Source organism: Schistocerca gregaria, chromosome 3 (genome assembly GCF_023897955.1).
Source record: "Schistocerca gregaria isolate iqSchGreg1 chromosome 3, iqSchGreg1.2, whole genome shotgun sequence".
Classification (NCBI taxonomy): domain Eukaryota; kingdom Metazoa; phylum Arthropoda; class Insecta; order Orthoptera; family Acrididae; genus Schistocerca; species Schistocerca gregaria.
Genome location: NC_064922.1, coordinates 677,175,107 through 677,188,229, shown reverse-complemented (window position 1 = coordinate 677,188,229; position 13,123 = coordinate 677,175,107).

Below are 13,123 nucleotides of genomic sequence, written 5' to 3'. Positions count from 1 at the left end.
TACTGAAATGGCTGCTGCCCCTCTTCAGGAACCACACGTTTGTCTGGCCTCTCAACAGATGCCCCTCCATTGTAGTTGCACCTACGCTACCGCTAACTGTGTCGTTAAGGCACGCAAGCCTCCCCACCAACGGCAAGGTCCATGGTTCATGGCGGGGAGGTCTCGCCGTTGAATTAATAAAAATATCTCGTGATAGTTATTTATGGCTCATGGGAAATTTACAAGATGACACACTACCCCCCCCCCCCCCCTAATTCTGCAAGTATCGAAGTGTCTTTGTGTGTTGTGCGCTGCCACAGACAATACCAGGACTTTAATATGGAAAGGAAAAGGTTCTGCTTCAAGTGGAGCTAAGCCAAGGTGCAGCCGCTGCACGCATTTGCTCTTTCCTACCGTAATTCTGGCTGAGCTGCGTCACTCCGATTACGTTAGTTTTATAAATCCTTGTCCTTGTTCCTTCTAGTTATTGTGCCATCCGTTTATACAATTAATATTCTTTCACCTTATTCGTCATCTTCCAAGTGCGTCATGTAGCAAAGAAACAGAAATTAGTACAAGTACAATTGTAGTACAACAATCAAGTACTTAGAATGAAATTTTCACTCTACAGCGGAGTGTGCGTTGATATGAAATTTTGTGTGCACACAGTTTTAATCTGCGAGGAAATTTCGTATGAGCGCACACTCCGGTGCAGAGTGAAAATCTCATTCTGGAAACATCCCCCAGGCTGTGGCTAAGCCATGTCTCCGCAATATCCTTTCTTTCAGGAGTGCTAGTTCTGCAAGTATAGCACGAGAGCTTCTGTAAAGTTTGGAAGGTAGGAGAGGAGGTACTGGCAGAAGTAAAGCTGTGAGGACGGGGCGTGAGTCGTGCTTGGGTAGCTCTGTTGGTAGAGCACTTGCCCGCGAAAGGCAAAAGTCCAGAGTTCGAGCCTCGGTCCAGCACACAGTTGTAGTCTGCCAGGAAGTTTCAATCAAATACTTACTTTATTCCACGAGCACTGTCCTGTCAGCGGTCGCCAGTGTGACGAAATAAAAAAAATTAATTTAAATTTATTGATTATTTGAAAACTTTAACTTTGGAATTTTTTAAAGACTTTGTTACCGACTGTATTTACCGGCTTCAATGCGGACAAATTCAGTGGTGCGTGAAATTTGCCTATAACTTAATTTACAATTCCGATTAATAATATTTTAGAATTTTACGTCATTGTTGATTTATTAAGAGTTCTCACCTTAAACCTACTGCCACAATATTACTTCATTAGTCGCCATCGATGTTTTTCCCTTTGTTAACCGTGCTTATCTTCCTAAGTCGGCATCGGTTTACTTCGCGAATCGGTGGAAACAAAAGAATACAATGCCACGTCTTTTTAAATAGTTCTCGTAAAGCTTAGATACTTTTCACTATTTTTTATTCACAAAAAATAAGACTTGCTATGCTCGTCGCACAAATTATAAATATTAACAAGATGGTTCCATTTCAGCACACACCAAAAATTATGTCCATCCCCTACAAGGTAACAATCGAGAGGTTACCTTAGCTACTTTTTGGAGTATGAAACAAAAGAGATTACAATATGAATATTACAAAGATTATGTTCTACATTCCTCTAAATTTAATATTTGGCGCAGACTTGTGTTGTATCTCTCTGCGTCGTAATGTGTCATTACAAACTCCTGTTCGAAGTGCCGCCGGACGTAGTTACCGCATATGGGGCGGTAATTAGCCGCGTGGCCGAACAATGGAACACCTTCGAGACATACCAGGTCCTCAACGGCGTCCGACCAGTCAAATTGAATTAAAGAAAGACATTCCATTCTACTTAGTCATAGGTGGCTGTCGAGCATCATATTGTACGATGGACAGCCTCGTACTTGTTCTGGTTGCGTCCAGGAGGGTCATGTATGCTCGACATGTATTCAATGAATTACACAAATTCCATTACATGACGCAGCACCTCCTCCTAAACTCAAGGCCCTCCCCCTCAATTACGCAGGGGTGGCACGAAAGACCACAAGGAAGACGCGAAGCGTTAGAAGGCACATCCGTCGCAAGACTTGGACTGACCACCATCATTACGGAGTCCACATAGTTTGCAGGAAGTCTCCCATCGATTACATGAGTTGATTCGGTCGAAAGAATGGATCTCGACGTTATGGTTTTACCGACCTCTAAGGGGGATGCAATGCGAGAACCACACACTCTTTCGGACATATAAACCCACGACCGCAAACAAAGGTCACCGAGAAAACATAAAAAGTGACGTAGCACATTCCCAGACGATTGCCAGCAGCGGAAATCTTCCACAGTTGACGAAGGGAGGGCCGACGAGACGTGAAAAATCGATGACATATCACCCTCACCTGTCACTTTCTCTGATTTCGGCAAACCCGTTCCCGCCCTCTCGGGCAAACGGATAACAATCACAGCACCCGCCACTGGTACAGAACCAGAAACAGCTGCGGATTCATCCTTGGTCACTCAGCTCACCAGGGCTCTACAGCAGATACTGTTAACTCACGGGCCTTGGGATGGCAATATTAAGACGATTCTACGGCAGCTGTGATGGATGAGAAGAGAGGTCTTTCCTCCCACATCTCGGCCCCTCCCGAGTAGCAACAGATGACGGTGCGGACGTGTTCTACAGATCACAGGCCCCAATTTCCACGGCAACGCAGACGGTGGCCCCCACTGCACGGGACAATGTACTGACCTATAGCTTAGCGAGTATCAACATTAACACCATTCGGACACGTACGAAGTTGTCGCTGCTCCAAGACAGGCTCAAAGCAGCACATACTAACAATGTCTTTCTCCAAGAAGTCTTCGACGCCGATTTCCCGGGTATATATGGTTATACGGGTTATGTGTCCCCTGCCACGCCAAGTAACAGTGAAGTAGCAGTTCTCCTCAGGGAGGGCATCGAGGCGGACAAAGTGCGATACCTCCCTGACGCTGGAAGAATGGCCGTAACGGTATATAGTTTATCAATATGTACACTTCCTCCGGAACGAATCACCGCCGCGACCGGTCGCTCTTCTTCACAGAAGAAGTAACACAGCTTTTTCAGGACAGGCACGATGACTCGGTATTATTGGGCGATTTCAGTAGCACCCAAGTATCTGAAGATCATCTGCCACACCATTTACCGTGCCATGAACTTCGGACACTCAGCGATCTCCAGCTGGTAGAGAAATGAGAACGTGTCCGAGGAAATCGACTAGGATATACTCATTTCACGAGTCACTCGTCTAATCACATTGATAGGATTTGCGGCTCCCGTTCTCTCGCAGCAACAGTGAGTGACGCGGAGGTGTGGCCAGTAGCCTTTTCTGATCACGAGGAGTAAATATGTGCCGTCACCCTTCTCCGCCAACGGGTGTGGCGCAGCCGAAAGCCCTGGAAATTAAACCTTACTCATCTCGCTTTCCTGTATTGTCGACGCGACGTCGAGGACACTTGGAGTTTGTGCGCCCGCCGCCTCCCGACGTGTCCTACCTACACCTATCAGTTTGTGATTAAACTGCTCCAAGCCGGCTCTAAGGAGAACCTTTAGTACGTATGGCCGTGAGAACGCTGCTTGAAGCCGGCAGACTGTCAATATTTATTTCGCCGTTCTTCGCGAATGTGCTTCCGTGTCACACGGTAACGACAGAGGACAGTAAAAAGTCCGAAGGCACGGACCGTACGCCATATTCGTCGACACCTCGAAGTTACGACTTTGCGAGGACGAACACATGACAGACTCGCAACCTAACGACCCACAATGTGCCGCTACGTTCGAGAACATAAACTGCAAAGACGGGCGCTCATACAGGGCGTCACCACTGAGGACGGTCGTCACCACACCACACAACGCGATATTGGTGCAGCCTTCTTCGACCATTACGCACGACTTTATTCTGCTCAATATTCCGACCCGACGACGGTGACGGGAGTTTCACGACTGGTTTATGGCATTGTCTCACCGGATTTACAGAATTATTGAACGACATTATGGAAGACGCAGTTATCTACGCCATAGGTAAAAGAGCCCCGACGGACTCCCTGTGATATTTTATAGAACCTTCCAGTATTTACGGGCTCCAAAGCTGAGAGACCTGTCGGGAGCTTATGTGCCGCGCGGTGCCACTCCCCGCGACCTTCTTAGAAGGGATAATAATACCAATTACCAAACCTAAAGGTCGTGCTGGAATACATGATTACCGCCCGCTAACACTAGTCAGCTGCGACATGAAGATATTCACCAGATTATTAGCAAACTTTATGCGACCGACCCTGCTTCACTTGATCTCACGAGATCAGACTTCCCTAGGGGGGTCAATAACATCCACACAGCACTGTGTCGATGCCGTGACATACTAGCCATAGCGAGGGCACGCTACAAGCGCTGGCATCCCTAGATTTTAGCCAAGCTTTTGATCGAGTAGATCACACATACCTAACGTCTGTTCTCCAACACATGCAGTACGCACAGCAGTTCACAGACGTCGTGATGCGTTTCCTCCGAGGGGCGACTTCCAATATGTTCGTTAACGGGCGTCTCACGCAGTCCCTCCAGACTTTCAGATCGGTGGCTCAAGACTGCATCTTGTCGACCTTACTGTACGCTCTGGCACTGATACCGCTACTCTGTGGCCTCCGTCAAAGCCTCACCGGAGTCATCTTACGTGACACCACAATTCGCTGTACAGCATATGCTGACGACCAGGTTCTTGCGGTCTGCAATCGCGACGATGTAACCAGTGCACCAGAATAAATTACAACATACTGTGTGGCTTGACGCAGGTATTTAGAAGTCACCAAATCTTTCGCCATGGCCGTAGGAGACGGGTTGACCTCAGCGTGTATCGACCCCCTACAGCTTGGCGTCACTATCAGATGCCTCTTATTACAACAAATTCAGGTCCGGAACTCCCACCTTCGTCTGTGGACCCTCGACATTCTTCAAACGACACTGCGTCTATCTTTACCTCCCATTGCACCTTCCACACATTGCACGTGTTCTTCCAATACCGTTACTGATGGCTTGCGACATTCAGTACAGGCATGCTCTTCAAAGTTATTTGTGAGTAGCTGACCCTTCCCCTAGAAAGGGGAGGTCTTGGGCTAGTGCATGTCCACTATAGAGCGGTGGCCCTTTTTGCCAGCTCGCACATCAAGTTGTGGCGCCACCACTCAGACAGACGGACACGTTTGCTGCTGGAGTCTTAGTCCGTCCTCCCTTACGCTCCCACTGACGACGCAAGACCCACCCTTCTACTACTTCGGGAACTTTTACATTGAACACAGTTATGTCCGTATCGCAGGACCACCTACGAAACAAGTGTTGGCGCGGGACATGTATCTCGTCCTACAGCAGAGCCGTCCACCAAATATCGTGGAGGCTAAAAACCCCCAGCTTAGATGGCGGACGATACACGATTACACTGGATTCAAACGTCCAATCCACGTGATATATAACAGTCAACAGTAAACAGATCACCCGTTCACGCCTCCACAAGATGAATATGGTGGACTCCTCTCTATGTGTAGATTGTGGAGTACTGGACACGGACGAACACTGACTCACATGTGGCACGGCAGAACAGGTTGGTGCTTGGTGCGACAAACTTTGCCGTATTTTCTACGACTGGCTCCGGAACGCATCACATCTCAGCTTCTACTATTTCGCGATGAAGAGCATTTCTCGCGTACCAAAACCAACGCAGTCATGTGGGTCTTTGGACATGCGGTACAGTACTTATTTCACGATGGACCTAAAGATGTATTGGACTTTTGGAGCTACCTACAAGTACGTCATTACAAGACTGTACGGAACACAAAATATGGACGGTATTTTTCTGATTACTTACGTAGTGACCCACGCGACCTTCCACACAGCTTGATCATCAACAGGTAGGAGAAGATACCCAACTGACTGAGCTGACAAGAACGTATCCGATCATCAGTGTAATAATATACGACAAGCGTGAATACGTATTTGGATTATGTAGCGTAAGGGGGGTAACGACACACCCTTCTGCGTAGTGTGCAAAGCACATTTTTCGTTTCCCCATCTATATTACCGCGGTGTGGGGAAAGTACCGAGATATTTGTTTTGCTTACTCAGACCACGATGCGATGCTAGGTACATTTATTTTCGTTCTAGTATAGTAAATACAAATTACAAATATATTAAAATAAATAAATAAAAATTCCCACAACCGATTTCCTCTCACCATCCAGATACCTTGACGGGCGAGGGGGACGCTGTGGCCAGGTCTCGGGTTACGACCCCTGCCCACTCTGCTCTCCCGGCCCTTCCTTCGACGCCTCCCCTCTATAAAAAAAAAAAAAAGAAGTCGGTAGAGCAATTGCGGGCGAAAGGCAACGATCCCAAGTATGGGTCCGGCACATAGTTTTACTCTGCGAGGGAGTTTCATATCAGCGCATAGTCCGCTGCAGAGTGAAAATCTCATTCTGGAAACATCCTTCAGGCTGTGGCTAAGCCATGTCTCCGCAATATACGTCCTTCCAGGAGTGCTAGTTCTGCAAGGTTCGCAGAAGAGCTTCTGTGAAAGTTGGATGTTAGGTGTCGAGGTACTGGCCGAAGTGAAACTGTGAAGAGATGTCGTGAGTCGTGCTTGGATAGCTCAGTGGGTAGAGCACTTGCCCACAAAAAGCAAAGGTCCCGAGTTTGAGTCACGGTCCGGCAAACAATTTCAGTCTGCCTGGAAATTTGTATCTTCTTTCGTCCTTCCACGTCTTCAAAGAACAATTTCAGCACACCTTCGGATTCGTGTTCTACTATTCGCTGACCGTTTTCATGTAAACGCGAAAGCGCATCCGTTATGCAATTGTGTATACCTTTTACATAACATATATGTAATTAAACTGCTATAAATGAAGAGATCATCTTGTCAGTCATTGGTGCAGTAAACAACAATATTTGAGATACGTAAGCACCTTATGGTCCGCTTGAATTATGTCTTTTCGGTCCCATTACTAACCGTTAAATTTTCTGAAAGACATACGATCGCTAGACCTGCTTTCTCAGAAATCGTATAGTTTCGCTCGCTTTTCATCAGCGTCCGACTTCCAAACGCAACCGTTCCGTGTTCCTTGCTCTCTCCTTCTCCCAGCTCCTGAAACATTTCCACATCTAAATCGTACTTTGAAGAATCCGTTGCCATGTGAATTGGTAACTAAAGATCGCTATGGTACAGTAAGTTACTCTCTAACAAATCGCTTTTCAGTCTCTCAAATGCGGTCTAACATTCGTTAGTCCACACAAACTGTGTGTTCGTCCGTAACAAGTTGTTTAAGTTTGGTTCATAGAACTCTTACCCCTGCAAGAACTTGCGATAAAATCAGCTTAATCCTGGAAAACTTCAACATTTTTTCCAGTCTTCGGAGGTAGACAATTCTTTATTGCCTCTATCTTTTGTCGATCATTAGTGATTCTTGTTGTAGTAGTTACGTGACCAAGAAACTTCAGTCCTTGCTCCGCAAACTCACATTTTTTTCGGTTTTAGTCATTCCACCTTTCGTTAACGCACTGGAAACGTCATCTAAAAGATTGAAATTTTCTTGCCAGGTCGCATTCGCCAACAGCAAATCGTCCACGTACTCTGTCAGTATGGAACTTACAGCCGCGCCTAGTACTTTGTCGAGCGGTCTGATAAATGCACACTGATACGTCCAGTGAGAATGACACTACCTTATACTGTCGACACCTGCCAGCATACAAAAAAGCAACAATATTTTCTAGACTCTTCCTCATGAGCGATCTACCATTAGCCGGCCGTAACGTAGCAGATTGTCATAAATCGTACATTCTGAACTTTTTGCTGTATCTCTTTCATACTTTCTGGTCCATCCGTTTCACGTTGAACAACTTTGTTCAGTGTACGTGCATCTGTCCCGATTCTGACACTACCATCTCTTTTTTCTACCATGATAAAGGGATTATTATAGAGACTGGTACTCCTGTCTGTAACATGCCATTTCATCATTCGATCTATTTCTTGTCGTACGACCTCCTTTGTGGCCAGAGGTGCAACATATGGTCATACAAAGAACTGTTCGTGGGACATTACATTTAACTTTCACTGATATCCAGTAACAAGCCCCGGTTTATTCGAAGACACTTTTCTATTCATCATAATTCGCTGCTCAGGGGTACCATTTGACATACAATCGACAATACTCTCTAACTCGTCTTCCATACTATTGTTAACACTTACAATCCGTATACTTTACTATACCATATTTTTACCTAAACCAATCCCGTCATGCGAAGTAACACTGTGAATAAGTTGGCACTGATTACCCACATCACCAACTGTTTCATTAAAACTCACACTAATTTGTCTTATCTTTCGAAATGCACATCATTGTTTTATTGTTGCAGTCAATTACTGCGTGATATTTCACTAACCAGTCAAAGCCCATTATTATCTCGGTGCCCAAATCTGGAACGACGATAAATTCATGTTTATATTGTTCCCTTGAATTTCGAAACAGGCAAATATTTGATGGGATATAGGTTTGCTACTCTTTCCGGTAGTACCGATTACTTTACCTCCCGTTCTATTTAACAAACAGAAAATTTTTCCGGACTTACCACTTAGATCTGCCCCAGTATCCATTAAAACGTGCATTTGTGGGCCGTGCGGACAGTATTATTATTTGTCTACAATTACCTATGTCCGTTTCCGGTAGCTGAGTGGTCAGGGCGACAGAATGTCAATCCCAAGGGCCCGGGTTCGATTCCCGGCTGGGTCGGAGATTTCCTCCCCTCAGGGACTGGGTGTTGCGCTGTCCTAATCATCATCATTTCATCCTTATCGACGCACAAGTCGCCGAAGTGGCGTCAAATCTAAAGACTTGAACCCGGCGAGCGGTCTACCAGACGGGAGGCCCTAGCCACACGAAATTTATTTATTTACACTTATCTATGTCTAGATATTGGTTTTCTCATGACAGGTCCTCATCCACATGAAGGTTGTTGCAGAAAAATGGGTCCAGCTCTGACACCGATTGAAGTTTACCTGTTGGTTTTTCAATTTTCTGTTCTTGTACATTCCTAATTGCTATCTCCCTGTCCTGTGGTTGTTGACGTTGTTTTAAACCCAGCACTGAAACCTCTTTGTTAACTTTTTTCGATTAAAGAATCTTGTATTATCAACAGTTCGCAAACTGATTGGTAATTTTTTTCGGAAAGATGGCTATCAACTTCCAAATTGCTTGGAGAAATGTGTTCTGTTTCTGCTTCTAATTCTTGTCCCGAGCTCACGCAAGCCATACCACTCTCGTCTGACTGTATGACGTCACCCTTAACTTTGTAGAAGTCGTAATCTATGTGGCCATCGATTAGTCGTACCCAGTCATCATCATAGGAAAACTCGTCTTGCCACTCTTCAGAAATGTCACTTCGGTTCTCTTTTGGACAAGACTGCATCTTCGATATAGAGTTTTCCTTTCCTTCGTAACCGTTAATTTCAAGGGGTTTGGGAAGCGACAAATATTGTCCGCTCTCTCCAGTAGCGCACCTTCTACACAATCCTATGTAGTTCTTCAGTTCGTCGTCTATTCGAAATAAATGAGCTAGCCACACCTCCTTGCCTTCTACGTTGCCCTGCGCGATAACGGAAGTTTTATCCGATATCGGCTTCTTTAATTCCGCCTGCGAATCAAACTGTACTGGAGCCTGCGGTACCATTGTTGTCTTAACATCGGCCGCTCTGTTCCCATCGTTATTACAGACAGTGATCGCTTTGTCGACTGCCGTTTCATCCTCATTTATCGTTATTGCAGGTGCTTAATTCCATTTGTCTTCTTGCACATTCTCTCATCGCCGATTTATCCATCCGGATCTGTCTTACCGTCGTTGTTTGGGCTTTCTTCTGGGCAGCCAAAGTCTTCCCACTCCCGGTGGGCACGAAACCGCCGCGGCTAATAGTTACCCTGTTCAAATACGACAGGCCCGTTTCCCTCCGGGTGTCGCAATTCGTGATTTCACTCCTACCTCCAACCATACTTCTGAGAACCACGTATACATTCACATGGTATTGGCTTCTGTCATTTCTACTATTGTTGCTCCCACTATAAGTGTTATTGTTATAGTGGTGTTTACCATTATTTCCATGGCTATTGTTTTTATAGTTTTTGCAGTTGTGATAATTGTTGTTATTACCAAGACTTCTATTTGTTTGCGATTATTCCCCTAATTGTCCTTGTATTCGACCTTTTCTAAGAATGCAACAATTGTTCTGTAACTGCTGCCTGTGTACCTCTTGGAAACATCTGGGAGCTTCTTCCGCAACGTCCAGACAATCTCCAATTTAGACCGTGTGTCACTCAAATATTCTAATTTGCGTATCCGATTTTTACAAAAAATTTTCATTTGAGCAGCGAGAGTTCACATCGTAGGGTTTTCACACTACAAAATCGCGCCATTTACTCTCTTGCTTCTACGCTGAGCAATGGACTTTCAAGAACGCATTCTTAATTTCTCGAAGCTCATGTTCCTAATATCGAGGTTTAAGCCCCATCGATTGGCATCGCCCGCTAGTACGTCGATCAGATCGTTAATTTTTCTGTTATCCGGCCATGATTCAGGCAGTACTCTTTCGCCATTTTTCATCTACATCTACATGACTACTCTGCAATTTACATTTAAGTGCTTGGCAGAGGGATCATCGAACCCCAATCGTACTATCTCTCTACCATTCCACTCCCGAACAGCGCGCGGGAAAAGACGAACACCTAAACCTTTCTGTTCGAACTCTGATTACTCTTATTTTATTTTGATGATCATTCCTACCTATGTAGGTTGGGCGCAACACAGTATTTTCCCGTTCGGAAGAGAAAGTTGGTGACTGAAATTTCGTAAAAAGATCTCGCCGCGACGACAAAAGTCTTTGCTGTAATGACTTCCATCCCAATTCGCGTATCATATCTGCCACACTCTCTCCCCTATTATTAGATAATACAAAACGAGCTGCCATTTTTTGCACCCTTTCGATGTCCTCCGTCAGTCCTACCTGGTAAGGATCCCAGACCGCGCAGCAATATTCTAACAGAGGACGAACGAGTGTACTGTAAGCTGTCTCTTTAGTGGACTTGTTGCATCTTCTAAGTGTCCTGCCAATGAAAAGCAACCTTTGGCTCGCCTTCCACGCAATATTATCTATGTGGTCTTTCCAATTGAAGTTGGTCGTAATTTTAACACCCAGGTACTTAGTTGAATTGACAGCCTTGAGAATTGTACTATTTATCGAGTAATCAAATGCCAACGGATTTCTTTTGGAACTCATGTGGATCACCTCACACTTTTCGTTATTTAGCGTCAACTGCCACCTGCCACACCATACAGCAATTTTTTCTAAATCGCTTTTCAACTGATACTGGTCTTCGGATGACCTTACTAGACAGTAAATTACACCATCATCTGCGAACAAACTAGAACTGCTCAGATCGTCACCAAGGTCATTTATATAGGTCAGGAACAGCAGAGGTCCCAGGACGCCTCCCTGGGGAACACCTGATGTCAATTCACTTTTACTCGATGATTTGCCGTCGATTACTACCGACTCCGCGTGTGTGGAAACTTGAGATCCCTTGTCGATAACGGCCATTACTTCATGCGAAAAAGGAGCTAGCTGCCTTGAACAAGAATGATGTTTTCTGAAACCTTGCTAATTACGTATCAACAGATCGTTCCCTACGAGGTGATTCATAATATATATATGCACCAAAACCCTACTGCAAACCGACGTCAATGATATAGGTCTGTAGTAGGATGGATTACTAAGGAGAAAATATAAAAATGCAGTAAATGAAGCAGGCAAAAAGGAATACAAACGTCTCAAAAATGAGATCGACAGGAAGTGCAAAATGGCTAAGCGGGGATGGCTACAGAACAAATGCAAGGATATTGAAGCTTATCTCAGTAGGGGTAAGATAGATACTGCCTACAGGAAAATTAGAGAGACCTTTGGAGAGAAACCAGATGGCAGTCATAAGAGTCGAGGGGCATGAAAGGGAAGCAGTGGTTGGGAAAGGAGTGAGATAGGGTTGTAGCCTCTCCCCGATGTTATTCAATCTGTATATTGAGCAAGCAGTAAAGGAAACAAAAGAAAAATTCGGAGTAGGTATTAAAATTCATGGAGAAGAAGTAAAAACTTTGAGGTTCGCCGATGACATTGTAATTCTGGAGCTGGACCTGGAAGAGCAGTTGAATGGAATGGACAGTGTCTTGAAAGGAGTATATAAGATGAACTTCAACAAAAGTAAAACGAGGATAATGGAATGTAGTCAAATTAAATCGGGTGATGCTGAGGGAATTAGATTAGGAAATGAGACACATAAAGTAGTAAAAGGGTTTTGCTATTTAGGAAGTAAAATAACTGATGATGGTCGAAATAGAGAGGATATAAAATGTAGACTGGCAATGGCAAGGAAAGCGTTTCTGAAGAAGAGAAATTTGTTAACATCGAGTATAGATTTATGAATCAGGAAGTCGTTTCTGAAAGTATTTGTATGGAGTGTAGCCATGTATGGAAGTGAAACATGGACGATAAATAGTTTGGACAAGAAGAGAATAGAAGCTTTCGAAATGTGGTGTTACAGAAGAATGCTGAAGATAAGGTGGATAGATCACGTAACTGATGAGGAGGTATTGAATAGGATTGGGGAGAAGAAAAGTTTGTGGCACAACTTGACTAGAAGAAGGGATCGGTTGGTAAGACATGTTTTGAGGCATCAAGGGATCTAAAATTTAGCATTGGAGGGTAGCGTGGAGGGTAAAAATCGTAGATGGAGACCAAGAGATGGATACACTAAACAGATTCAGAAGGATGTAGGTTGCAGTAAGTACTGGGAGATGGAGAGGCTTGCACAGGATATAGTAGCATGGAGAGCTGCATCAAACCAGTCTCAGGACTGAAGACCACAACAACCACCCTTCTTAAACACTGGTGCGACCTGCGCAATTTTCCAATCTGTAGGTATAGATCTATCGGTGAGCGTGTGGTTGTATATGAGTGCTAAGTAGGGAGCTATTGTATCAGCGTCATCTGAAAGGAACCTAGGCGGTATACAATCTGGACCTGAAGACTTGCCCGTATCAAGC